Here is a 24889-nt window from a genome sequence, read left to right on the forward strand (position 1 = left end):
TCAGCTTTTGATGGGCACAGTGGCAGCTTTTGATGGGCACAGTTGCTGCGTTTGATGTTCAGTGTCAGCTTTTGATGGGCACAGGGGGCATTTGATGGGCACAGTGGCTACGTTTTATGCCACATTGTCTGCATTTTATGGCACAGTGGCTGCGTTTAATGGCACATTGGCTGTGTTTGATGGGCACAGTGTCAGGTTTTGATGGGCACAGTGGCTGTGTTTGGGCACAGTGGAAGCTTTTGATGGGCAGAGTGGCAGCTTTTGATGGGCACAACAGTGGCTGTGTCTGATGGGCACAGTGGCTGTGTTTGATGGGCACAGTGTCAGCTTTTGATGGGCACAGTGTCAGCTTTTGATGGGCACAGTGGCCGCTTTTGATGGGCACAGTGGCTGTGTTTGATGGGCAGTGTCAGCTTTTGATGGGCACGGTGGGCGTTTGATGGGCACAGTGGCTGCGTTTTATGGCTCAGTGGCTGTGTTTGGGCAGTGGCAGCTTTTGATGGGCAGAGTGGCAGTTTTTGATGGGCACAACAGTGGCTGTGTCTGATGGGCAGAGTGGCAGCTTTTGATGGGCACAGTGGCAGCTTTTGATAGGCACAGTGGCTGCATTTGATGGCACAATGGTGGCGTTTGATGGGCAGTGTCAGCTTTTGATGGGCACAGGGGGCATTTGATGGGCACAGTGGCTACGTTTTATGCCACATTGTCTGCGTTTTATGGCACAGTGGCTGCATTTAATGGCACATTGGCTGCGTTTGATGGGCACAGTGTCAGGTTTTGATGGGCACAGTGGCTGTGTTTGGGCACAGTGGCAGATTTTGATGGGCAGAGTGGCAGCTTTTGATGGGCACAACAGTGGATGTGTCTGATAGGTACAGTGGCTGTGTTTGATGGGCACAGTGTCAGCTTTTGATGGGCACAGTGGCAGCTTTTGATGGGCACAGTGGCTGTGTTTGATGGGCAGTGTCAGCTTTTGATGGGCACGGTGGGCATTTGATGGGCACAGTGGCTGCGTTTTATGGCTCAGTGGCTGTGTTTGGGCAGTGGCAGCTTTTGATGGGCAGAGTGGCAGTTTTTGATGGGCACAACAGTGGCTGTGTCTGATGGGCAGAGTGGCAGCTTTTGATGGGCAGAGTGGCAGTTTTTGATGGGCACAGTGGCTGTGTTTGGGCAGAGTGGCAGCTTTTGATGGGCAGAGTGGCAGCTTTTGATGGGCAGAGTGGCAGTTTTTGATGGGCACAGTGGCTGTGTTTGGGCAGAGTGGCAGCTTTTTATAGGCAGAGTGGCAGCTTTTGATGGGCACAACAGTAGCTGTGTTTGATGGGCAGCAGTGCATTACAGTCAGACTACTACTTATTTCCAAGTTCCAACTTCCTTCCTTGACCGGCCTGGATGCTGCCTGGTGCAGTGCAGTGACAGGGAGGCAGGCAGCCGCAGATCTGCTCTTCTCTCTGTCTTCTTCAGACCAGCCAGCCAGAGCCAGGCACTAGTCTACTCCGTTCCGGCTCCGCTCCCCTCTTAGCCCTGCTCACGCTGTCTGAGAAGATGGCTGAGGTGGGTGGAGCTCTCAGCTCTCTGAGCTTCTTTACTAGCCGCGGAGGCGGCGCAAGGAATGCTGGGGTGGCCGTGGCGCGCTCTGAATGCTGGGGCGGCCGCGGCGTCCCTGAGTGACGTCACTCTGTTACACAGATTCTAGCTCGGGCTGCTCGGCGCCCCTCTTCTGAACAGAATGACAGCGCTGGCGTGCGGTGCACCCCGTGCACCCCGGCCAGGATCGCCCCTGACTTAGTGTGTTAATGACCTCACACAAGTAAGCAGGATGGGAGTTCAGCATTTTAGACTAGCTGAATTTTTACTAGCTGCATTCTATTTTATGTGATAGACCAACACAGAGTGGCACAAAATTGTGAGATGGAAGGGAAATAATAAATGGTTTTCAATTTTTTATCTAAAAAGTGTTGTGTGGAATTTGTATTCAGCCCCCTTAACTCTGATACCACTAACTAAAATCTAGTGGAACCAATTGCCTTCAATTCAGTCACCTAACTAGTAAATAGAGTCTACCTGTGTGTAATTTAATCTCAGTATAAATACAGCTGTTCTGTGAAGCCCTCAGATGTTTGATGGAGAACCTTAGTGAACAAACAGCATCATGAAGGCCAAGGAACACACCAGACAAGTCAGGGATAAAGTTGTGGCAAAGTTTAAAGCAGGGTTAGGTTATAAATAAATATCCCAAGCTTTGACTTTGGCTTTTTTGTCTGACTTTGGCCATGTGATGATGTAACTCAGAGACCCCTCCCTCTTGTGACATCACGGACCCATCATACCCGGGTCCGTGACATCACATGGGGGTCCCTGGGTTACATCATTGCATGGCCACGCCTCATAGCTATATAAGAACTGTCAGACACCGGAGCTGACAGAATGGCAGGAGCCAGCATCGGAGGAGGAGCATTTTTTTTCAGTGGGTCTGTGGCTGTAGCTGCGGCGGCGGCGGTGGAGGAAGTGATCATGATTGATGTTGGAGCTATGGGGACATTTTTATAAAAAAGACTTGTCAAAAACTGTCTCATGTTTTTATTACACTACACTGTTTTTTTTTAGGTGAATGTGTAGGGCTATGTACCCCATACTCATTCACATGGGGAAGCCAGGATCTGGGGGCCCCCTTGTTAAAGGGGGCTTCCAGATTCCGATACGCCCTCCACCCACAGACCCCCCACAACCACAGCCCAGGGTTGCGGAGAAGAGACCATTGTCCCCATCAACAAGACAGGGTGCTTTGGGGTGGCCCAAAACACCCCCACATATTGAGGGCATGTGCCCTGGTATGGTCCAGGAGGGGGTGGGCACTCGCTCATCCCTTCCCCACTTTCCTGGCCTGCCCGGCTGCATGCTCAGATAGGGGTCTGGTGTGGAATTGGGGGGGGGGGGACCCACACCATTTATAAAAAAAATTCAATACATTTTGCATTGCTAACATTGCTTCTGATCACAAGTTGCATGTCACAAATTGGATCAGTTAAGATATTGATCTGACTTGGATGCGAAAATCTGACCACAGTAGTACAGAAAACTTTTCCAAAGTCGGACCGACACAAGTCAGACCAGTTAGGATGGCTCTCATAGGGAACCATTGATTTTGACATGTCATGTGACTTGTGCTCTCGAAGTTGAGTTGCTTGTTGCACCAGTGTGAACCGGCTCTAAAGGTATAAAGAGCTTAAAAAAAGGAAAGAAAAAAAAGATACAGAGAGATTTTTATACTCTAAATCAGATGTAAACCCAAATTCAAAAAATGTTTTAAATAACTAAATTAACAGTGTCAATTATAATTAGAAAACTAATTTGCCAATAATATTAAAATAAAACATTCTGTGAGGGACCAGCCTCTTCCTCCAAGGTGACAACTCTATAAGATTGGGAGCAGAGGCTATACTCGCAGCTAACACAGCCCTGTAATCATCAGGTCGCAGCACTGGGAAAAGGGTGACGATGCTATATGGAATTAAAAGTACTGCATACAGCGTTGTCACCCATCAACAGGAAGCAAGGTTTGCACACTTGCAGGATCAAGAGATATGTTTACCACAAAGTAGATCAATAAAGATGAGGTGCTTTCTACTTGCCATAGGTTGAATTACATTTTTACTTTAAATACGTTGCAAAAAAAGCAGCGACTTCACAATAAAACCCATGTTGTTGCAGTTCAAAAATAATGCTAATGCAACAGGTCCGTACCTCACAATAGCACATTCTCGGCCAAGATACAAAACAGATCCTCAGCACCTCAGCAAAATCTGTGAATTGAACTTCAGCAGGTGTCAACTACATTGTAGCATGTTTACATATGTTTTTCTGTTACAAGGTAACAACAAACCCTGTACTTCTAATTTCACATAATGCATATTGATGGCTGGAGAAAAGAAAAAAACACATATTGCAAATGCTGTATAAACAAAATTAATATATGTTTTATATGTCCCAAATAGAGTATAAATCCTAAATAATGGGTCTGCAGCACACAGTAAAATGGAGAGGAAGTCTAGCCACAATAATAAAAAAACCCACTATGTCACTTTGTGTAGCACAGGGATATCATCAGATGGTCTAGGTTAGGAAGGTTTACAAACTCCAATCTTCATCCCATCGTGAGGACATGAGATTATCATTGGGAGCACTGACACTCTGTCCTACCGGCTGAGCCAAGGGAAAGATTCTGAAATAGTACAGTTTTTTTTTTTTTTTAATAAACAGTTATTGAAAGCTTTTACAAACATAACCATGACATCATGCTAAAAAGCCTGTGTGTTGAAATCCTCCAAATAATAAGAGTATACAAGTATACAACATCTGATGTTAATTGTAGCAGCAAGCAAGCAGTCTCAACATAAAAAGTTCACAGTCCAGGCCATTTAAAATATATGTACTGTGAAGGCAAATTTGAAAAAATTACATTGTAAAGCAGAAAGCACTGAAAAAGTTCATTCTACTTTCTCTTTTCTTTGTAGTCACAAATACCAAGAGAGTTGGTGTCACTAGAAGGAATAAAAAAAAACATTACTGTTGGGGAGGGGTGCATAATAACACAAAGCATTGGTGCCAGTGAGGAAGTAGTAAAGAAAACCAAAAAGTAAATATTGAAATCTTGTCCAATATAATAGTGCAGTGCAATATATTAGTCAATGCCAAATCTTCAACAAGAGAAATTATAGTAGATATGCTGGAAATAGAGGGCCAAGATGGTGTAAATCTGTGCATCCTAATGACATACAGGTGTCATAATGCGTGTGTCACCTTCACCAAAGACACTCAAAGCCACTCACCTCACATATATGAACCCTGATTAAACAGGACGGTCAAGCAAAGCATTCCCTTAAAGGGGTCTATGGACCTTCTTGTAGCCAATACGAATCTGGAGTGATGATTCCTCCGTGGTGGTATCGATATATAAAACAGATAGAGAAATATAGTACTCTCTGCTAAAATTGGCTTTATTATAAAATAAGAAGATCATTTACAAGTCCGACACGTATCATAAATTCAAATGTCGAGCACTCAAGCGATACAACACAAAGCGGAAGATAGCCGCAGGTGATGTCATATGTAGCTCCTCCCCATGCGTGTTACGTACTGAGCGAGACTTTGTCAGTGTTGTGTGATTAGCCTTAAGTGTTCAGCCTGCCGTTTTGTATTACTCTTACATGTAGCATTGTTTGTGCTGATTATCTCCATTTAATTTTAATATTGAAATCTTATATGAAAAAATAGTCATGAAAATAAGAAAAAGGCCAGAAAATGTGAATACCACATACACTTTCAAGAAAATGTTGCTATAATAACTCAAATTGTATACTTTCCTCTCTACAGCATTGCCATAATCAGTCATTATTTTCTTACAACTGCAGCTACTTTGCTATCTTGAGCACCCAGGAAAAGAGATAAAAGGACATAGATTGCACACTCTGTACCATTTTCCCTTGTGTCCATATTAGCTAGAGGCAGCTGAAAGTCATACTGAGGTAAGGTAGCATCATTATCCATAGTTGGCAACTTTTATACAAAAAAAAATCCTAATACTTTATTTAGGGGTGGGACATTTATTTAAAATGGCTCTGGTTCTGCAAGAGGCATACCCTTAACCTATTGAATAATTTCATTTTATAACACTGTATATAGAGAAAGATTCATCTAATAAAGACAGAAACAGCTAAGAAGGTATTGTTCATTAGTAAAAAAAAAGGGTCAATGTATTTCTTTAACTAGCTACAACTTTTAAGCTCACCATACATGACTCATGTTGAATCACCAAAAGTTTGAGCTATGAGTTGCCCTGTGAAGCTGGCTTCAAAATCAAAAGGACCTCGATGAAAAATTATTAGCCGAATCATAACTGAATCCTGTCAGATTTGTCATCCAATCATATGCAGCCACTGTTTGGGTAATCAACCAGCTACGGCTTTCTGAATACGATAGCCATAGCCGCCATATGTAATTGCCCCATCCACACTGTTTCAATCAAGTGATTTCTCTCACTTGGGGCTGGACAAGAGAAATTTTCACATGTATGGCTAGCCTTAGGGTTTACAATCCACGCGTTTAAAAAATTTCTGCGCAAATACCGTGTAACATAAAAGTTGCAATGACTGCCATTTTATTCCCTAGGGTCTCTGCTAAAAAAACATATCTAATGTTTGGGGGTTCTGCGTCATTTTCCGCAAAAAAATTATGATTTTTACATGTAGGAGAGGGGTGCCAGAATTGGCCCGGTATGGAAGTGGTTAAAGTGCTGCAATCCAACAGCTGTTGCAGAGAATACAGTGCACTACAAACACAATTACCATTAAATATATTTAGCTTTTACAGTGACACCACTTGTGATAGCTGATAGGTGGGTTTTGTAGGTGGCAGAAATTGTAATAAAACTAGCGAGAAGGCATTACACTGTGGCAAATTCTGAATTGTGTTGTGGGGGATTGTACACTGACCACCAATGGGATGGGAAATATACACTGACCACCAATGTGATGGGGAATTTACACTGACCACCAAGTAATGGGAAATTTTATACCAGCACTGACCACCAATGTAGTGGGGAATTTACACTTATCACCAATGTAAGGCAGAATTTTCACCGACAACATTTGTAATAGGGAATTTACCCTGACCGCCATTGTAAAGGGGGATTTTTATACTGACCACCAATGTAAAGAAGGCTTTCTACAATGACCATTACTGTGAGGGGAGATTGTTAGAATATTATTCCAAATTCATAATTCGGCACTTATAGGTGTAATATTATATTCATGGCAAGCTTGCAAAATATATTTGGTTTTATGATTAATCATGATAAATAGAGTATGTGTGAATGACCTTGATCAATAGATTTGACATGATTCTTCTTCTAAAACTGAGCATTGCTGGATTTTTCTGGTGTATCCAATTTGAGTATGACATATAAGGTATCTTGGTGTAGAATGTCACGAGAAGACAAAAATAGACACGTGTCCACGTAGCTAAAGGAATATACATTGTGAATTATATCATGTTAAGTTAAGTTAGTTTGTAGTTCTAGTCATATTAATAAGTACTAGTATATAGTTATTTAATGTAAAGTTGGTAAAATGTGTTCCTATTATGTAGATGTTTGGTTATATGACATTACATGATCAGCATATTACTTCAAGTATGGAGTGTTACATGTGGGCTTGTCAATCCTATGCCATATATGCTGAAGTTAGCAGTAATGAATATGTGCCATACAAGGTTCTAAGTTGGTGTGAGGTTATGACGTTCACACGTTCACATGTAACATATAAAGCCAATGCTTCCATATTGAAGGACACACAGACACACAGACAGACACACACAGACACATAGTCACTAGGATAGATGACATTGACATGTTCACAAGACACTTTGAGACAAGTTGGGACAGCTGTCAATACTGCCAGAAGACTGAGAACGTCATTTCCTGTTTCTTCTTGGACGACACACAAGACAGCATGGAGACAGACAGCAGCCATGAAGCACACATGCTTTCATAAGCTTACTACAGCTTTATAACTTTTTATTCTATTTCATATATTTTTACCCACACTGAACTGAACTATTATATTTTTTACATTGTATTTATGATGCCAATTGTGTGACAATAAACTCACACTTTGTTTTAAGTCAGTTTGGCTATCAATGCTATTCATCCTGAAGCGCCTCTGAGATACAAGAATATTTAGATATTAATAATATTCTTCAGAGATCAACACTAACCACCAATGTAAGGGGGGCATTCACACTGACTGCTGGTATAATGATGGAATTCTACACTGAAATGGAAAGATTTACACTGACTCAACATAATAGGTGTAGTTACACTAACCACCATTTACATTGACCAACAATGTAAAAGGGATATTTAAAGTGAGCCCTCTTCATCACTGCTCCGTTAATCTCTGCATCCTTATCCATCCCCTCTCAGTTCTCTTAAATCCCCAGCAAACACCTGCACTCCACCCCCCTCTTACTTCTATTTGCCCCCTTTGCTCTCCTTTGCACCCCAGCTCCTCTACACATGCCCCCTTTGTGCACCAATGCTCCTGCTCACATTTGCGCCCCAACCTTTCCTTACCAATTACACAAACCACAAACCCTCTTTGCCCACCTTTGCACCCCAGATGTTACTCTCTTCTCTGTTTATCTGAGCGTCCCCTCCTATTCTCACCTTTGCATCTCAACCCCTTTGCTCACCTTTACTTCCAAAGGATACACCCTGTTCACTTCAGCACCCCTACTTTGCTGACCTTTGCACCCAAACTTCCCACTGTTCATCATTACACTCCAAATGGTAAGATTTTTCCTCCTACTAACCTCTGCTGCAGCGCTATAGCACTCTTCAAGTGCAGCACTGAGTGGAAGACTCAATGGAAGCAGTTTCAGCAAGGATTTATAAGTCTGCTGCTGAATGTTTACATTCCCTATATGGGAACCCATACAGTCTTCCTGATGGGGTTCCTCCCAACCACGCCTACACCCCACCTACTCCCTGGGGTGCAGCGGAAAAGCAACACTGACTTTATCCACCTACCCCCCGAAAATGAAAAATGTCTATTCTCTGCTCCCACCTCCTGGGCCCCTCTGTTAACCTAATGGGGGACTAGGGAAATGTAATTTAAGCCCTGGTAAGCAGTTAGGAGTAAAGGTGTAGTCTAGTAAACTTAATTTATTCATTTAGGCAGAAATGAACAACAAAGCTGCCCTGGACCCCCCTGTTTAGCTGATGGGGCCTGGGCCCAGTAGAACAGGACTGCTTGTACTGCTTATCAGTGGCCCTGCATGGGAAGCATTGAGCAGAAGTGATGGCAATGGGACCACAGGGGAGTTGTTTACATAGGGTAATGTGCATATAAATGTCGATGTGAATTACATATGAATGGCTTTCAATATGCACGTGAATCATCTGTACACACAGTAGCAGGGCAGGGCTGGCCATTGCAGCTGTGATTTTGTGACACAGCCTTTAAGGATAGGTGAGTATAAAGTGAGCTCGTTGACAAGTATGCCTTATCTGCTGCCTCTAAATGTCCTCTCCTTCAAAATGTATATTATAATTGATAATGGTGGGTGGATTCTGATCAATGCCACATCCCTGATACAATAGCTGAAAATTGTTGTTTCCACAAATGGGACTTTACTTGGCACTCTTATGACAACACACATATAAATTTGAAATATAAAAACTTTTTTTATTGGTACACAAAATTCAAAATGTACCCTACTTCATATTAGTGAAAGCTAATACACAAGGGGCTGTAAAGGTAGCTGTATAAACACTAGTGCTAACAGAGAATATCCGAGCAGGTACTGTATTTGAGCCATATTGTTAAGACACAAGTATAAGCCAAATAGCAATGCAGTAAAGGAACCTTTGGTGAATCTTACATATTTAAAATTCTTAGACAAACCCAATTTTATTGAATATATGTAGACCATTCTCACATTACCTCCACAAAGTTTTATGAATTTTAAATGACTGACCATACACTTTAAATAACTTTTCCAGGCAATCATATCAATAGTAATTCATAGAGGCGATGCAGTCGTTTTCTAAGCATTATTATTGCACAGGCATGCATAAGCACCTGAAGATTATGTAGACCTGGTGTACACCACAGACTGATTTCCTATGAGGGAGAGAAAGGAAATAAGTGATTTATTGAAAAAGAGAGAAAGCCAGCTTGGTCTTGCAAAGGTGTTCACACTGTTACAAAGCGGGCAACATGCATGTCAAGAACAGCTGTATTTTTTATAAGGCTAACTGAAGCAACAACGTCGCTGTATTCCTAATGTCATGCATATGTTCCTCCTTTGATTTCCGCATCACTCCCAAACAAGTCAAACAACCCCCTTTTTCATATTTAAACATGGCTCTGGATCACAAACTATCACAATAAACGGCAACGGCAACTGTTGTTGTGGTTAAGTTATTTTATCCTCTATTGCTCTGTGATTCTTATTCCTCGGCTCACTGCCAGCTTGCAAGGTCTGAGTAGCAGTTGAAGTGGAAAACAGATCGAATTTAACAACCTTTTGGTTTCCTTTTTATTTTACAAATAAATACATACATATCCCTTTTTCAGGGATTGCCTTTCCAGTTTCTCAATTAAACACACAAGCCAAGAAATCTAAGAGAAACGTCTGCACTGGTAACACATGAAGAGGCCCTTTAGAGTTCAATAAATGTCCTCCACGGAATCTTGGATGTTACATAAAAGCCATTTGTAACCAGTCCACAATAGAGCATGTGGGTGTGCTGATGTAGGGTAATTATCACCTGCTTTATCTATTAGGTTACCAAAAAATATTTCCTCAAATGTAGTTTCTATGACAACTTTAACATGCGTTTACCACATGTCCCATAGACCCTTAATAGGCTTCAGTATGTGCATTTCTAGTTTGTGTTCTGGTAAGAAACAGAATGGAAAATTGCAACTATTTCGTACCGAGGACCAGGCTCCTTTCCTAACCTGGGAAGATAGATATCGGAGGAATTTAATTTCCTTTAACCTAACCAGAGTTCTCTAATATTCATAATCAAAAGCAAGTAAACAAGAATCAGATGTGGTTCTGGTTAATTCTGTAGGTTCAAAAGCAGCAGGGTAAAAGCCTATTACTTTCTCATGAGGTGCCTGTGTGTTTCAACATGTATTTGGTATAAACATACAGATCTGGTTTTAATTCCATTATCCCTGTTGTTCTTAAATGTCAATGACTGTTATTATTCATACTTCAGTGGGCCAAAATGTGAACATACACTAAGGCTAGGTTTCTACTTGTACAGGGCACCCCCACACACTGGAAACCGCAGTGAAGTTTCCCTGCAAAAAGCAAAGGTGCAGTAAGGCAGTGTGAAGTCACCCTAGATGGGCTCCACAACATTTGAAGAAATTGCAATCAGGGCAACATGAACCAGAATTTCCTAAAATGTGTGGAATGTAGAATCCATGCCTCAAAGAACTAAGGCTTGTTGAGAGAAAAGGGAGGTCCAACCAAACTTCCTGATCACGTAGAGGATAGTAATGATACTCATGACATTTTTACTTTACTCATTTATATAGCATCAACATATTCCACAGAGAACAATGAACACTTTGCTTCAATCACAATTACTGAAAAAACTTAAAACTCTTGCGCTCCTACTGAGACCCCACACAAGAACATCAAAGTGGATGTAAACCCTCACATATACCCAGTGAAGTGAACAGCCTCAGACGATACACAGAGATGAAACAAATCCTCCTACATAGGTTTTACCTACACCCCTTCAAAAGGGCAGAATATTGTTAAAAAAGTGTTAAAATCTTTCTTCATCTGTCAAACCCTGTGATACCCTCAAATTGACTATCACATGTGAACCATACACAAAGAATTTGTGCTTCAATAAAGATATCCTTCAGTGATGATATCTCTATTCACAAATGTTCTGGATCAAAATTTAAAAAATTTAAACTACAAAAATGAATGCAAAACATTTTAAAATCCTCTCCCTAACTACAGCGGACCAAAAAGTGTCTCATCTAGATTTCTAAAATGATATACTGCATTTTAACTGTTAGTCACAACTTGGCGTCCCTCTAAAAGAGCCACAGCGGTATTGGTAACACAGCTCAGCATTTACAATACAATACTGAAGAACCCTTTATTTTGACTATAGCCCAATCTTTAATGACTTCTTTCAGTAGGCTATTAAAGGACTTGTGGACAAGCAGGGTATTGCAGTACTGTAAGCCAACAGGGGGTGGCTTTTTAACATTGCATTATTAACTTGAAACTGTTCACCTGTGCGGGATAACCATGCCTCCATGGAGTTATCAGTGACTCTTTTAGCTAATCTGCTAATTTAGCTTCTGACCAATACGATATGAACTTGGGGATCTGTTTGATAAATATGTTTTTCTAACCATTTCAACTAAGAACTTGAGATTACTTACCTGTGTGGATAAACCTTGCATATGTAGTGTTTTATTGCCCATTTTTGTGACAAATACAGCTTTTTAACTTTGTAACCCGGACTTGTGACTATTTACCCATTGTGGACAACAGTGGTATTGTGTGGTCCCTACATGTTTTCAACTAAGAGTGACCATCTCCCACAATTACTGGTAACATTGATATTGTATCAATTCATACGCATCTTGTTAATAGAAGTAAAATGGCATTTGGGACTTTAAAAGTCAAAGTGTTAGCTGTGTGTATATTATATGCAGAGAAAGGCATGTGTAATGAAATTGTTTTAATTCTAAAACAAATATCCTTTGTGCTGAGAACTACATATGTCTGTAAGGTTCTCATATGTGCCACTGTATTTAAAGAGCATTTTGTGAGTAAAGGGATTTAAGAATACGTTTGTGGTGAATATTGCAATTCTGTTAAGCCATGTCCCATATTTTAGTGCAATTTATCCACGCCTACTTGTTGCAGTGGCAAAAAGTTTGCGCCGCAGGTCCTCATCTTTCCAAAATGTCCCTCTTTCTTAAGTTCATGAGTTGAGGGGTATGGTATTCCAAAGGCCTTGCCTAAAAGCTGCTAACAGACTTTCTGAAAACTGTGTTATATGCTGGTAGGTATACTTTATGTGCTCTTCATTCATGTCTGTTTATGGAATGTAAAACTCTAATCCATTTAGTACTAATTTGGAATGTGCCTGCTTTCCTTAGTACCCAGGAACATGTTATATCCAAATATGGATCTGTGTAAAAATGCTAAAAAAAGCGAGGCAGTTTTAAAGCCTTTGTTAAATATTTGTCAAGTGACATGTAGCAGCCACTCTACGAAAAAGAAAGTATATATTTAGATCCACTGAAAATTAGAATACAGAAATCAAGATGTTGGATATAGGAGAAGACAATTATTTGCTTAATTTACTCATAAAGATGTAAATCAAAAGAATATGGCTTTTTACAAGAATCTACATAAAAATAAGTTGTAACCTACGGTGCAATAAACAATACATAGAACACTGCTCAGTGTAAGAAAAAACACCCAAAACTGTTGTCGTAGTTCTGTAGCTCTGTCAATTAATATGAATAATGTACTTTATCCAACCACTTATAGAACTGCTTATTATTTAACATTTTTCATCTAAAACCAGCTTGCTTCTGTATTGAAAATTTACTTTTTACATACAAATGTAATCCGGAATAAATCCTATACAACTGAAGAGGTAAACAATATTTCCCATGTTGATACTTTACTGATATTGGAATATCTCAGATTATTGCACAATATCACATATCACAGATTTCATTTTTCATATGAACCAAATTACAGACAGATAGAAAAAATAGTAAAACTAGTATCTGTTACTATATCCCTTCCTGTATGTCCATCTCAACTGCTACTTGCATAGGATATTGAAAGTGGGTAAATCTTTATTTAACCCCATATTGTGAAACTGCCACATTATCAAATCCTTCCAGAAAGGAAGAGTAATTTTTTTTTATTGGCATAAATTCACCACACTGTTTACTCCTGCAAAGACCAAATTAAAGTGGTATTAAAGGTTCGGCTTTTAAAAAAATAAAATAAAAATATGTCATGCGTACCTGCTCGGAGCGGTGGTTTTGCACAGCGCAGTGTTTCGGCTAAGAAGCCTTCATCAAAGCAATCAATGCTTTGATGAAGGCTTCTTAGCCAAAACGCGTCAGCGTAGCCTGTACCCGTGTACCCATGTAACCCAATAAAGGACTTTTATTCAAGAGCATCCAAGTCGCCAGCCCTTTTCTGATTCAAGTACTGCATTTTGGGGCCTGAACATCCTGGCTAGAGCACCGGATCACAGTTCATAGATCATCATATTGGCAGTGGAGCTGGGGTATCATTTTGCTTCTTTTGCACAGAGCAGCCCTGATCCTCTTCTTCTCAGGTTCCCTGCCGGTCGCTTCTGGCTCCTCCTCCTTGATCAATGCCCCCATAGCAAGCTGCTTGCTATGGGAGCACTGGTGCATGCTCACTCCTGAGTCCTGCACTGTGTTCATAAGACACAAAGAGCTGCGGCTCAGCCCTGCCCCCACTCTCCTCTCATTGGCTCACTAACTGTAATTGACTTCCGCTCCTGCTGCTGTCTCAGCCAATGAGAAGAGAGAGTCCCGGGACAGCTGAGGCTCTTGTGTACATTGCCAGATCGAGAGGGGGCTCAGGTGAGTATTAGGGGGCTGTGGGGGAGCAGTACACAGAGTGTTTTTTTTTTTTAATGAATGATGGTAAAAAGCCTTTAGCCCTTAAAACAACTTTATGAGATGAATACTGCCATAATAAAGCATCAGCTAAGGGGGAACCTCACGTAAATTTATAATTCTAGTGAAAGACTAGGCCTTTCTAAACTGTTGGGTCCTTTGCCTATTTCTCTGTAAAGTTTCATTCATACTTGCATTTGAGGGCAACTACGATGTTCTGTGGGAGACTCACAAGGATTTACCGTAGTAACTGTTTATGCACAGGTAATCGCAGAATGTTTAATTACATGTGAATGACTGCTAATGGCTGTGGGCACTGTTAGACTCTCATTGTTTTGTAGGAAATCATAGTCATCCCCAAACACAGGTGTGAAGGAGTCATACAGCTAGGTGGACAAATTGGAGAGGTCAAAAGGTAGATAGAAGTCTTGTCTTCTATCCTCTTTCATACTCAGGAGAGTTAAAATGCACCAAGAAGTTCAGTGCAAAGCACATCCTGCAAGATTAGGAAACCTAGTGCAGTACTATGTCCTTCAACATGGTCCCACTCAGGGGCGGACTGACAACTCATGGGGCCCCTGGGCAATAGGAGATCCTGGGGCTCCCTGTCCCCGCCCATGTGTTCCTGCCCACACTCAAGCCACACCCACACAAAGCCCCACCTGCATATTGCACTGCCCACACTACATGCGTTCGTCACAGAATTTTTCTACACTATATTCAAAATAAATGTTTATTATAGAACAGGGGTAGGCAACCCCCGGCACTGGTGCCGCAAGCGGCACGCGAAGCCTCTTTTGCCAGCACTCGACTCCCTCCCCATCAGCAGAGCAGCACAGGGAAGTGTCAGTAAGACACTAATGAATTCCAATTTCAGAGTTCCCCACACCGTACCTGCACTGAGGGGAGGCACTGTGCCCCCACACATTGTAAAAGATGGGAAACATTGTTTGGTTCCCTAACTTTGCTGTAGCTGCAATCATTAGCTTTTGTGATGGGGAAGAGATTGGGTGCAGTTCTGCTAGGGGGGGGCAGTCCCTGTTTCCAGGGGTGGAAGAGATGAGAAGGGGATACAACAGTGGGATAGATGAGCAGGAGGGTTCAGTGTTGGGCCAGATGAGCAGGGGGTTACAGTGGTGGGACAGATGAGAAGAAGGTTCGGTGTTGGGGCAGATGAGAAGGGGGTTCAGTTTTAGGGGCAGATGAGAAGGGGGTCCATGATGGGACAGAAAACCAGGGGGGTAGAGCAGTTGGGCAGATGTGAAAGGAGGTGCATTGATCTGACAGATGAGCAGGGGGTTACAGTGGTGGGGTAGGAGAGCAGGGGGAACAGTGGTGGGGCAAAAGAGCAGGGGGGTACAGAGGTGAGACAGATGTGCAGGAGGTACATTGGTGGGGCAGATGAGAAAGCGGGTTACAGTGGTGGAGCAGATCAGCAGATGGGTTCAGTGTTAGGACAGATGAGAAGGTAATACAGTAGTGAGAAAGAAGAGCACAGGGATACGGCGGTGGAGCAGATTTGCAGGGGGTTACAGTGGTGGGGCAGATGAGAAAAGGGGTACATTGATGGGGCAGAGGAGCAGGGGGGTTACAGTGGTGGGACAGAGGAGCAAGGGGTACAGTGTTGGGGCAGATGAGAAGGGGGTCCAGCGGTGGGACAGAAGAGCAGGGGGGTACAGCGATGGGGCAGATATGAAAGGAGGTGCATTGGTGGAACAGATGAGCAGGGGGTTACAGTGGTTGGGCAGAAAAGCAAGGGGTACAGAGGTGGGGCAGGTGTACAAGGGGGAACCGTGGCAGAGCAGAGGAGAAAAGAGGTACATTGGTGGAACAGATGAGCAGGGGGTTACAGCGCTGGAACAGAGGAGCAGGAGGTACAGAGGTGGGACAGAGGGGTGAAAAGGAGAATGGAGGTACATCAGTGGAACACATGAGCAGGGGAACAGTGGTGGGGCAGAAAAGCATGGGGAACAGATGTGGGACAGATGTGCAGGAGGTAGAGTGGTGGGGCAGGTGAGATAGGGGAGTTACAGTGGTGGGGCAGATGAGAAGATAAGTTCAGTGTTAGGACAGATGAGAAGATGGTTGAGCGGTGAGACAGAAGAGCATGCGGATACGGAGGTGGAGCAGATGTGCAGGGATGTACAGTGGTGGGGTAGATAAAAAAGGGGGAACATTGTTGGGGCAAAAAGCAGGGGGTTACAGTGGTGGGATAGAAGAGCAGGGTGGTACAGTGGTGGGGCAGATGTACAGGGGGTTACAGTGGTGGGGCAGATGAGCAGGGGGTTACAGTGGTGGGACAGATGAGCAGCGTGGCACAGTGGTGGGACAGGGGAGATAGGGGGTTACAGTGGTGGGGCAGATGAGGAGATCCGTTCAGTGTTAGGACAGATGAGAAGATGGTTCAGCGGTGAGACAGAAGGGCATGGGGATACGGTGGTGAAGCAGATGTACAGGGAGGTACAGTGGTGGGGCAGATGAGAAAGGGGGAACATTGGTGGGGCAGAAGAGCAGAGGGGTTACAGTGGTGGGACAGTTGAGCAGCGTGGTACAGTGGTGGGGCAGATGTACAGGGGGTTACAGTGGTGGGACAAATGATCAGGGTGGTACATTGATGGGACAGAAGAGCAGGGGGTTACAGTGGTGGGATAGATGAGCAGGGGGTTACAGTGGTGGGACAGATGAGCAGAGGGTTACAGTGGTGGGGCAGATGAGCAGGGGGTTACAGTGGTGGGACAGATGAGCAGGGTGGTACAGTGGTGGGACAGATGAGCAGGGTGGTACAGTGGTGGGACAGAAGAGCGGGACCTACAGTGGTGGGAGAGGTTTGCAGGAGGGACAGTAATCCGAGGTGTGTAGGTGCATGAATTGGGGCTGATCTGAGGCGTGAGAGTGCAGGAAGTTAATTTCTTACTAATACTCAAGTAATTTACAGCATTTACTTTATAAAAAATCCTTTTCGTGATTGAGAGTGTGAAGTTGACATTTTTTTGTTATAAAATCGGCACGCTCAATTTCTTTGAAAACATTTTTCGCAACATTGTGCTCAAAAGGTTGCCTATCCCTGTTATAGAATATAAAGAAAAATAAACTTACATAACTTAAAGAAAGTGCAACAATGGTACATTTCCAAAATTAAGGATTTCATAAATTAACACAATGTAAAAGGGGGAACAAATGTCTTCTTAGCTGAACAGTTTGATAAAAAATATACAAAAAATAAAAAATAAAAAGCTCTGTCCAGCATGTTGCAATATGATGGCTCTAGAACTGCTCTTACTCCAACGTCCCTGACGATATCATACATGTGTGGAGCCATTATTCTGCCGAAGTGTACATATATCAGTGTTGTAATTAAAGAATAGCACTTAGTATACAGATATCAGTGTTAGGGAAAAGCACTCAGTGTATAGATGTCAGTGTAACACATAGGGAATACCACTAAGTGCTAGTCCCTATATATAACTGACATCTAGACTATACACTTGATGCTTTTCCCTAACACTGATATCTGTATACTGAGTGCTATTCCTTATATACAACACTGATATCTGTACACTGAGTGGCACTCAGTGTACAGACATCAGTGTACTAGGGGTAGGGAATAGCACCTGGTAGATGGGCACTGGGCAAGAAGGAACACTCAGTCAGTCTGGCTGGTGATTACAGACAGACACTAAACTGTTGTGATTACACACTGACCTGCTGCTGCACACAAGGCAGGTCAGGTGGCTATCCTCGACATGACTCCACTCTGTCTTCACTCTGTAACCTCCAGCTCTCTCACACATTGTCCCCCCGCGGTAGAGATGTATACTGTGGCCCTGCCCCTCTACTGAATTCCCCAGGGGGAAGAGGTGGCCAGAGCGTTTGTCACTGCTTTCATTCTCATGGCTCCATGATTGCTCTGTAATCCCGGCCAGCACCTGAGTCCTCTCATATAGCCACATCAACTGCAGGCAGGGATGCCATCGCTCACTGCCTCCACGGTGCATAAACTTCCTCTATCCTGCATGATAAGCTTTGGGCACATCCAGGGGCAGACTGAGCCACTCATGGTGCCCTCCTGACCCCGGGCACTCGGGCAGTGGCCGAGTGCCCGAATGGTCAGTCCGCCCCTGGTCCCAATACAAAATATATAAGGAGTTTGTTATTAGAAAAACCAAGGTTCCTGTCTGGTTACTTGGCCACTAAAGGTTTGGCCCTCCTAGTTGAAGTTGAGCACTTGTCCCACCTCTCTCTTTATTTAGTTACCTCATTTAACATAGTTTTTCCAGCGTTACATCAGTGAGCTACCTGTACATTATTCCCACCTGATGGACTCTTGTTTTCACCCAAGCATATTTATTCTCTAGTCGAAAAACAAAAACTGTATAAAAAAAAAGATGCATGGGCTATAAAAAAATGCATAGAGTGGAGAAAGGTTAGGACCACTGTCTGGTTTTGAGTGCTGGTTGTGTCTCATTGAGGAGATTTCCCCTTTTATTCCTGTTCTGTCACACAGCCATCACCTAGGCAGGAAGTAAAGGAAAATCTAATTGAGATAAAGATAGCATAAAAAGCCTGAAATTATAAACATTACCCACTCTACTAGATCAATTGTTTTTAATCCCATCTGTGTCCCTGATGGTGAGATTTTACCTTAATTCCCGTTTTTTGTATGACACCAATCAAATGGACAGAAATTGATGATGAAAAATATCCTAAACATTATACAATCATTAAAATCCTTTATCACTCTATCCAGAATAAAAATAAAAACAAAACACATTTTGGCTGGAGTTTGGCTTAAGTAGTTATATAGTAGATGAGATATGGGGGGGTCATTATTGGCCTGCTTTGAAATAGCTAACTGCCTAGATAGCAGTCTCCGGTCTTAATTGTTTTGAGTCACAGACTCCAAGCAAGCATGCAGCAAATGGCAGGCACCGAAAAGTCAGAATTCCTTATTATTACACTCGTTCCAGGCCAGTGGCTCAAAAAGTACTGGCATCAAAGGATTAGTGTGACAGCCAGGACACTTGCATATTTAGGAGAAGCATTTTAAGCCTGCATTTTTTTCTCATGAAAAATTTCCTATATGAATACCAGCCATACAGCTATATAATAGCCTCTAGTTCTCATTAATAGGTTCAAAGTGTAACTCCACTTTTATTAACAAACACAATCTTCTATGAATGATCAATGTATATTGCAGGGAGCTTAAAAAACGTTGTAGCTGCTACAGCTAAAACTACATTCTAGTTGTACCATAGTTGTTTTTTTGCTCTGAAGAATGAGCTATTTGTTTCACCATGTCCTTTGCGGAGGGTCTTGTTCATTTTAATCACCTGGCACATCTCAGTGTTCTGATGAGAAAAGTGGCAGTGTCTTCATACCTTCAGAAGTATTCAACATTTGGGGAGTATCTTACAAAATTAAAATTGGAAAACCAGTGAGCCTAATCACACAAGCAAGAAAACAGTGTAAAGAACGCCTCCAGGTTGCCATATTGCATTGCAATTTAGAGGCTCATACCCACTATATGCAGTTACCTGCATTTTTTTTGTCTCGTGGATAAACGCAGGTAACTACAATGACACAACAATAGTTTTCTGTGTGTCACGTTAACACTAGAACACACTGACATGAATGAAGTATGCCCTTTACATAAAGTTTGAAAAAAAAAAGGAGCTGTGTGATATTTTAAAATGCATCACTCCGCCTGTCGAATGGAACTCCAGCGCAAAATGGTTTAGTATACGGGCAAATGTGATTAGATCCTTACAGAAAATTACAGCGGCTGCAGATTGAAAAGAAAAGAACATTTTTCATAATATTAAATATCAACAAGTAAATACAAGAAAAAAATTGGCTCCCGATCTCCGTTCTTCCACATGTCTTTACTTTTTCTTACACACAAGGCATAGCAGAGGTGCTAACATGTTTCGGACAATGTGGTCTTACTCACAGCTTTGAGAACAGAGAAGAACAGAGACCATTTTTTCCTTGTATTTGGATGATTGAGAGGTTGACTGAAACCTGAGCGAGTAATGGTATTCCTTGAGAACGGAACATGATACATAGGTGGAGGAGATAATGTAGAGTTGTTTGACTATAAATAACAACATGGTTTGTCTAGCAATTGTATATGCTATATTATTTGTTTTTTTCCTTGCTATATTTTTTCCACAAAAGTGAAGTTATCCTTTCAATCCAGGAGTGGGCAATTAATTTTCCCAAGGGGCTCCATGAGAAACTGGGACTGTTGTGGAGCACCTAGCTTAATTTTGCTCAATATTAATTTGGCACATGGGAAGGTCCACAAGTATGTTAACATATAAAAAATAAACACCTGGTGCTAGGAATAATAGGTTCAACTGCTCATGAAATAGGTCTTTTTCAGATGGAAAAAAAATGTTTTCTGAAAAGCACTGTGACTGAAGATCGCCACAGCAGGGATTTTTGCAGATCCTGACCTGAAGTGAAGGACAAGTGCATGGCTCCTGGGGTTTGCAGGAGGCGGGGGCTAACACAGGAAAAAGTTGGCTAGGTAGCAGAGTGTCAGGAGAGCATCAGGACATCTCTTATGAAATGATCTCCCACCAGAACCGAGCCTCCCTGCTGTACTGATGTGAGCAAGCTGACAGGCTCAGAGAGGCATGATGACATTGGAGAAAAGAAGAAAGAAAAGAAACCTCCTTCAGACCGTGCACCCTGGAAGTCAATAAATCAAATAAATCAATATGACAATATATACAGTGAATAATAACATCTAATGTGAATACAGAGCTGCACATAGTGAGACCAAAGATCTAAAATATGAAAAGAGAAAATACAAATTATATTTCCATACCATGCTCTAAATAAATCAATAAATTAATTTTATAAATTAAAGTCCATAAAAAACTGCCACAGAAAAATTCTCCAATCAAGATTGTCCATGCCATTTTGTATAATTTGCAAAACCTTTAATAAAGAAAATTGAAAAAGAAAAAAAGTGAAGTAAATACTTTGTGTGGTGAACAAAGTGCCGTGTTCCACTGTGAAACATGACCCCTGATGACGTCAGACGTTGCTGACGAAACGCATCGGATCGCAAGTGCGTGACATGTCACTTCTGCCTTTCCCTGCTTCCTGGAACACAGGTAGAACGTAATTGGTGTACCTGCTGCTATCCACAAGCCACTAGATGTTTACCTAAATGTAAGTGCATATGACATCTTAACATATGATTCATATTGTACCGGTGTTGGCTGCCTTTTTCCATCAGAAGATCTATTCAGGCTCAGTCTGACTACCTGTAATGGGTGTCATGCCCTTGTGGTTAATAGGATGTTTGCTCACATTCACGGTGGAAGAAGTCACTTTGTTCACCACACAAAGTATTTACTTCACTTGATTGGAGAATTTATCGGTGGCAGTTTTTATGGACTTTAATTTATAAAATTAATTTATTGATTTATTTAGAGCGTGGTATGGAAATATAATTTGTATTTTCTCATTTCATGGTGACAGTAGAGAAATCAAGGGCCAGATAGGGACAACTAAAGAGCCGGATGTGGCTCTGGGGCTGCAATTTGCCCAGGTCTGCTTTAAGCTATGTGTCTTAGTAAAAAAATAGAGCTTTTTATGTACTGTATGTTCACCATCTACTTCTTGGCTTACAGACATAAGGAGTTTCATAGTTTAATAGTTGGTAAGCTTGAAAAAAGGACACTAGTTCATCCAGTCCAATCTTATAAGCTGAGGAGAAAAAGGAGATATTGCCAAGTATTTCTTTAAGAACAGGTGTACTTTAAAGGGACTCAAAGTAAAACACCGGTGCAATCAGGTTATCATGTAAGCAGCTATTCCCTAGCACACATACCAGAGTGGTTTCAGGACAACAACTAGCTCAATCACCCCAGAACTAGTGCATGGAACATTTGTCAGGGGCTGCTTCCCCTAAAACCCAACCTAAGACCCTTTAACACAAAGCACATGGGATCCAGTCATACTTTTCTTCTTAAAAATAGTCTCTTCTATACCCAGTGCACAGAAAATTTATATCTGCTGTTTCCAGCAGTGCTACACTTCTCACCAATTTATTTCATGCTAGGCATGTCTATAATAGCTTTCTTGCCTCAGCGTTGTACACATAAGCCCCCCCTCAAAAAAAAAAAAAAAAACATTTGTCAACACTCTATTTTACTGTATCCCCTAAATATGGTATGGCACCTGTATGCGTCATGCAGGAATGTTTTAATATATTCTACATTGTGGATGTTTAATTAGTTTCTAATTTCAACTTGGTGCTGCACCAAGTTATTTATCAAAAATATTAGAATTTCCATTTATGGCCATAGCTAAGTTTAAATTCTAAGAATATATTGTATATACAAGGTTGAGAAAAAAACAACTAGAGTCTAGTGCCACTAGAGCAGAGATACTCCTTTTTAATGCAGATCAAGGAGACCATTATTGCTGCCAAGGTTACAATTTCTGATAATATTGTCCTTTGAATTTATTAGAGGCTTTATGTGATGCCACCACAGTATTATTTGACATACTAGATACACCAACATATATCTATAGCTACAACTTTTTTCATGAGTTTTGAATAGTTATGCAAAACTCCAAAAAAACAAAATTTTTTTGTACTCACCATAAAATTATTTAATCTGAGTTTAGTGAGGGATGCAACTGCATTCAACAAACAGTGGTTTACATGTGCCACCTGCAGGAGAAGGGTACTAGGCTAGGTGATAACTAAAAGCAACCCAAGGGGTCAGTATCCCTTAGTGTTTTTTCTCTACCTGTTAGTACTCTTATAATTAAAGGATTTTGAGTAAACAATGCATACAATTATAACTGAGCTTCAAGCATTTAGAGGTACACATCTAGACACAGGATACCTAATCAAAATACAGGTGCAAGTGCATTGAGGTGCCACACGTGGAGTCAGTGTACAAGTCTCCCATTGCAACATCCATCCATCCACCTGGACGGATTCTGCCCCATGTGAAAGGGGGTCTATGTGGTAGATGTATTTATAGGGAGCTGACACAATGTAGCCCAATTCACACTGGGAGTCTTACATTAGTGGAGTCAAAACTCCATTATATAGAAAGATTAAAGTCATAGTGGAAGAAACCCCTGCCAGGGGATTGCCTGGGAATCTAGGATAAGACTGAGCTTCCTTCCAGTGGTGGGGTATAACCACTAGGTGGTGCCAGGCCTTTAGGTTGCTTTTTTGTTGCACTTGGCTTTCCTCTCCTGCAGGTGGCAATATAAATCACTGGTTCTTGAGTGCAGGTGTGTCCCTTAATAATTAAAAGATAAAAAACGTTTTGGCTTTAGATACGCTTTAAGTATCATCTGAGGAACAATTAAGATCACCACTCTAAGGTGCCCATTGCTAGGTAGTGTCAACCCTTTTGTGCCCATGTGCATATTATGCCCATTGTTCAGTGCTCATGTGTTGACAAGGAACATGCTAATAGAAGGTAAGCAAAGTGACGGGGAGATGAGCTAATCAATCTGCTGCTCCACTTTCACTGTACAGTCGGGTCTCAAGCCGGGGGAGGGACAAGATCCATACATTTTATTTAACTGCAGCAGATAAAATCAGGCCTCTAGTGAACAGATAAATGATGCTTTTGTGAATTTTAATCCCTTAATGCCAGATGAACACATACAGTATATGTGTCAGCACTGACTGGGCCTTATGCCATGGTGATACCTATGGGCATAATTCTTTTTGCGCAGATAGAGTGTGCAATCACATGCCCCCGGCACTGTGACAGAGCTATTACGGACAGCTCCTACTCAAACAATGACAATCAGGAGCTGGTAAAACGGGCGATCAGGCGATCACTTGGAAAGTCAATCACAGTGATCACATGATTAATTACCTTCTCTGAAGAGGAAATGCAGAGGGCTGTTTTTGGGCTGTTTTTCTGGTGATGGGTCAAGGTGGCATGGCAATAATGTATAGCTACATTTTAGAAAAATACATGTTTTACAATTTTGGGACAGTTTTCCCTTTATAATAAGATTATAGCTAGAGGTTTAAGGGGTTAGAACCACTGTCAGGTTTGTATTGCTGTCTCTGTGTCCACATTAGGGAGAATCATGCTTTTAATTCTGATGATCACCAGTGTCACCAGGAAGGAAAGGGAAGGTAAGCCCACATTTTTGAGTTGCCAACAGAACCGGAATACAGGGAAATCTTCCAATGAGAACCCTTGCTTGTTCCTGTGACAACTGTCTAAGAGGGGGATTTTCTTACACTGAAAAAATAGTCTCTCACTTCCCATTGAGTGTACAGGATAGGAAGTGAAGGGAAATATCCTTAATTAATCACAGATGGTGTGTCTATGTGTCTAATGCTAGTAATGAGTGTTACTCAAATACATATTGTGAGTTCTTTTTTTATTGCAGTTTGTGCATTTTTAACAACAATAAAGATTACTACACTAATGGGGGGACCCGCTGTTGCTATTCAAGAGAGACTGTCACACTATCACCTTGGGAGCTTTTGGATGGATAAATTAATCAGCAGATAATCTTTAAAAGCATTTTGTATGAATATTTATATAGGTCCAGAAGTCAGGTGAGCAAGCATTTCTATTGTTGGTGGAGAACTTCAGTTTTTGGTGGAACACAAATTCCACTACTGATTTTCACATGGA

The sequence above is a fragment of the Aquarana catesbeiana genome, linkage group LG08 (assembly GCF_042186555.1).
Source record: "Aquarana catesbeiana isolate 2022-GZ linkage group LG08, ASM4218655v1, whole genome shotgun sequence".
Classification (NCBI taxonomy): Eukaryota; Metazoa; Chordata; class Amphibia; order Anura; family Ranidae; genus Aquarana; species Aquarana catesbeiana.